This window comes from Homarus americanus, unplaced genomic scaffold, assembly GCF_018991925.1.
Source record: "Homarus americanus isolate GMGI-L3 unplaced genomic scaffold, GMGI_Hamer_2.0 scaffold45092, whole genome shotgun sequence".
Classification (NCBI taxonomy): Eukaryota; Metazoa; Arthropoda; class Malacostraca; order Decapoda; family Nephropidae; genus Homarus; species Homarus americanus.
Genome location: NW_024738528.1, coordinates 10217 through 14835, shown reverse-complemented (window position 1 = coordinate 14835; position 4619 = coordinate 10217). Strand labels below are relative to the sequence as shown.

At 38.1% G+C, this 4619-nt stretch overlaps 1 long non-coding RNA gene across 1 annotated transcript; it reads right to left on the bottom strand.

Annotated features, from left to right (window-relative positions):
• Positions 1 to 1064: 1064 nt before the first annotated feature.
• LOC121874056 lies at positions 1065 to 4174 on the bottom strand. Its single transcript, XR_006090357.1, has 2 exons — positions 3541 to 4174; positions 1065 to 2407 (listed from the first exon to the last, which is right to left on the bottom strand). It is a non-coding gene; the product is annotated as an uncharacterized LOC121874056 (long non-coding RNA).
• Positions 4175 to 4619: the final 445 nt, after the last annotated feature.

The following is a 4619-nucleotide window of genomic DNA, read 5'->3' as shown; positions in this document are numbered from 1 at the left end:
TCGATGGACCCAGCTGAGACCTTGTTACACTTAGTGGCGGGACTTCTCTCGAGGCGGGGACGTTGTTGCTGGCCCTTCTTGGTTACAAGACACTCTCTCGTGAGGGAGGGCTACGACGTCCTATATATTGGGAGACGAGCCGTCAGGTTGAGCTGATTGGGGGGGGGCGGCGAAGGGTCTCCTTACATTTGACCTCGCTAATGTAAGGTCAGGTCTGGACTTTTTCGGAGTTGTAAGTTGTTGGATATTTTGGGGGAATCTTCTGATGAATGCGTGCTTGTTAACATCGTTGATGGGGCAGTGTGACATGAGAGGGGTGCTGGTTGATTTGTGGCCCCTTGACTTGGGCTGCGAGGGGTCCCTTTACATTTGACCTGGCTAATGTGAGGTCAGGTCTGGACCTTGTCTGAGATGTACTGCAGGTTGTTGTGTAAATTGGGGGAGGGTTGGCAGGTGGCTTCTTCTGACTGTGTGTCTCTTACATATTTGTTGGGGCCGTGTGACAACGGAGGGGTGCTGGTTGATTTGTAACCCCCTTGAGCGGTCGCAAGGGGCACCCTTACACTTGACCCCCCTAATGTCGGGTCAGGTCTGGACTGTTTCTGAGATGTAAGCTGTGGTCTGACAACCCATCACTCCACCGGTCTCTATTTCAATTAATCCCATATGCTATGTTTTTCACTTTACGCGTTTCTCGCTTTACACGGGCCTCCGTGGGTTCAATTGACCGCGTAAAGCGAGGGTTCACTGTATGTATGTATGTATATATATTTCTTAAAAAAAATGTATACCTTATATGATATTTCTGTTACTTTCTCCAACTAACAATTTCTGGCAGTTCAATATACAGTAGCTTGCTGCTAAATCTTTCAGTTTCAGGTATACTGTAATGTAATTTATTCATATATGCCTCATAACTAATAGTTTTAAATATAGGTATAAAGTTGTATATACATATATTTGGAAAGATAATTCTTTCCTCTACATCTTATATTGAAACATATATCCTCATTTAGGTGACCAGTTTGTGAAAATCCTTATTTAATAAAACCTTTTCCCTAAAAATTTTTCCTTATAAACTTAATACTGAACTCATTAAAAAACAACACAGCTAATAAGATTCTGACAGTAATTCAGTTTTAGAGGTGGTAACACTGTTCATAGCGTCTGCTGTCATGGTGGTGATCACGGCCAAGACGTACTGGTGAGAATCTGGCGTCTTTCTACTAATTATGTCTGGGATTATACCGGTACCTTGTACTGTACAGTATTTCTCAAAAGCTAGGGTCATATTATACAAGAGCTATATGAAAAGCTCACAATTATTTAACAAGAAAATCAGGGATCAAACTGCATATGAGACCAGTTTATGCATGAGTAAATATGGTAATAACATCTTGGGCTACATTCATAAAGTTTGCTCAAGTGGTGTTAAGTTGATGTATTCAAGTGTCACATTACTCTTCTGCTGAACTGATTCAAAAATTTATTTAATCATATTTTTTTCATGCACAAGTAAATGACTCCTGAGATTGCCCTTCATGGAAAAATGTTTCCCACATTCATCACATTTAAAGTTTTTAACACCACTGTGAACAGCAAGAATGTGGTTCTTGAGATGACCCTTGCCTGAAAAATGTTTCCCACATTCATCACATTTAAAATTTTTAACACCACAGTGAACAGCAAGAATGTGGTTCTTGAGAGAACCCTTCCCTGAAAAATGTTTCCCACATTCATCACATTTAAATTTTTAATACCACAGTGAACAGACTCAATATGGTTCTTGAGATGACTATTTCATGAAAAATGTTTCCCACATTCATCACATTTACAGTTATTAACACCACAGTGAACAACAAGAATGTGGTTCTTGAGATGAGCCTCCCCTGAAAAATGTTTCCCACATTCATCACATTTAAAATTTTTAACACCACAGTGAACAGCAAGAATGTGGTTCTTGAGAGAACCCTTCCCTGAAAAATGTTTCCCACATTCATCACATTTAAATTTTTAATACCACAGTGAACAGACTCAATATGGTTCTTGAGATGACTATTTCATGAAAAATGTTTCCCACATTCATCACATTTACAGTTATTAACACCACAGTGAACAGCAAGAATGTGGTTCTTGAGATGAGCCTCCCCTGAAAAAATGTTTCCCACATTCATCACATTTAAAGTTTTTAACACCACAGTGAACAACAAGAATATGTCTCTTGAGATAACCCTTGTCTGAAAAATGTTTCCCACATTCATCACACTATTGTGTGCAATTATGTGTTTCTTAAGAGAACTCTTCCAGCCAAATGACTTGCCACATTCCTCACAGGAGTATGTTTTTTTCCCACAGGACATTGTGTACTTAGCATCACATTTGCTCCTGAGATGTAGCGTCACAATGTCTGAAACATGAAGTTTAACCTTAGATAATATTCCCACCACAAGTACACTACTGTACATTTCTTATTTTTAACAAACAAATAGAGAAATTAGACAAGTGTCACTGTCAAATTTATTCACCAAGGCATCCTCTTCTTGAAGGCTGAAGTGATTGAGGTTATACCACAGAAGAAAAACACTGAGGTAGGGAGTTGCACAGAGTGCTAGTACACAATACAATTTGAGCAGATAAGTCATGGTCCTCACAGGCCAATACAGGGTGCTTGGTGGTGGCACTATTGAGTGTATCTCGTCAGCACAAGGACTGTGGACAAACAATTCTGTACAGATGACTCAGCCCTTCACTCTCACTTCCCCAGTCTCATGTGAGACAAATTTTAATGGCAGACAACAGACCTCCTCAACTCTACAGGAAGACTTGACTTGACTTATTGGGGTGGATCCAACCTGGTTTCCTTCATGTCAAACCAAAACAATGTACAGCTCCTCCCCGACATATGACCTACTCAACTTACGACCACCCGCACTTACGACCTGCCTCAGTCGTACCAAAATTTTGTCAAATTACGTGTTTTCGAGTCTCAACGTCAGTACACAGACAATATTTTCTTTTGCATTTCACTTTAAAATGTCTGGCAGGCTTAAAAGCGAGAGTTTTGTGGTGCGGAGAAGAAAAAGAGACACCCATTTTAGATTTTCTATGTATTATTTAAGCATTTTCGACTTACGACCATTTCGACTTACGACCTGGATTTGGTTCCCAAACCCCGTCGTAAGTCGGGGAGGAGCTGTATTTGTTTGTTTACAAATAGTCAAGGCATTAAGTCATTAATCATACTCAAGGAGATGAAAAAGGTAGTCATGGCAGTTAAAAGACTGTCATCATATTCTGGTTATTTATTCAATGGACCATTTCATGATACTCAATAGTTTAAGTCATCATGCTAAAGATATACTTACTCAATGGGATATTGTTGTCTTCATACTCAACATATGTTACTCAACTGGTTAATTCATCATACTGTACTCCACAGGTTAATGAAGTGTTGTAAAGTTCTTGTTATGGAATATACACTTGAATGATATTTTAAAGTCTCCCTAAACACCATAATTAAACAGATAACAAAACTCTTACCTTTTCCTGTACAAGAGAGAAGATGTCAATTAGTGACTTGTGACTCAATCCTCGTGACTGTCTGGAGTGCAGAGGAAGGACAGAGCATTAGTTAACAATTATGACATGGATGTTCTGGCAGTGATGTACAGTATGTACATATATAAGATATAAGGGGTAAATCACTCCAAACAAATTACTGTAATTTAAGTGCCAAGTTATGTTCTGTGAATGGACAAAAGTCAGGGAAAAAAAAGACACTTAATAAATACCATTAACATGTAAAGTAATAAAGTCAAAAATATTTTATGGTGGTTGTAAATTGACAATACTGAAGATGACTTCCACAGATTGACAACACAATATATCATGGCATTATAGGTATATTTGTACAAGTATGTACAGTATGTCTGAAATTATCTAATTTATTTAAAACAATGCTGAGGCAGTTCAAGTGGTCACGGCTTCACCTGGTATACACCGTCAGTTACAAAACACCAAAAATATAAGTAATGTAAAAAAAATTATAGTTTTAGGATTTTTTAAGGTTAGGTTAGGTCGGATTTTCAAAAGTTTGTTTAGTGTTTTTTTCGGGGGGGGGGGGCGTATTTCACCCCACATTTTCCCTCTATACCTTAAAGCCCTGTCCACTTTAAGCAAGTAGTACAGTAATATTGTTGGTAATTTTATCAAAAAATATAAATTTCCAACAGAAACACTATGGAGAAAAAGCACCTTAAAATTGTCTAACATATTGATTCCAAAACTTAAAATCCTAAAATTTGCTACATGACCAAAACGAAAATTTTACCCAACAAAGTTGCTTTCATTGGCACCAGATATCAAAATAAGTACTTCCCATTTAACAAGGCAGAGATGGCTAGGAAGTTAGGAAAGGTTAGGCAGGTTTCTTTGGTTGGTTAGGATCAATGTTTTATGGGTGGGGGGGGGGTGATAACGCCAAAACAAATAATTTCTGACGGAAATAAAGGTCAAATTCAAATGAATCGCAGCAAATATCAGGGGAAAAAAAATTATGGTCGAAAGGAAGTTGGGGCTGAAACTGTAAACTAATCATGAAAACATATTAAGAAAATAAA